Genomic DNA, 351 nt, shown 5'->3' on the forward strand with positions numbered 1-351 from the left:
CTCGCCCTTCTAGATATGTTAGATATAATATAACTTTAGTAATACATCCTCATATGTTTATACATATCGATGTGTATAGATATGTAAACCCACATAAATATATGTGTGTACAGATGTCTATACTAATAATAATTACAGAACACTGAGTTACATCTGCATACATACACACGCATATATTTATGTGGGTTCACATATAATTATTATTACTTAATAATAAGTAATAAATTTGTATATATATCCAGATATATGAATATACAGCAGCTTCAATATATCGCTATATATCGATATATTTGAATGCATATATATATATATACATATATATATATATATATATATATATATATATATATA

This window comes from Eimeria mitis, genomic scaffold (assembly GCF_000499745.2).
Source record: "Eimeria mitis Houghton genomic scaffold, Emh_scaff1720, whole genome shotgun sequence".
NCBI lineage: Eukaryota > Apicomplexa > Conoidasida > Eucoccidiorida > Eimeriidae > Eimeria > Eimeria mitis.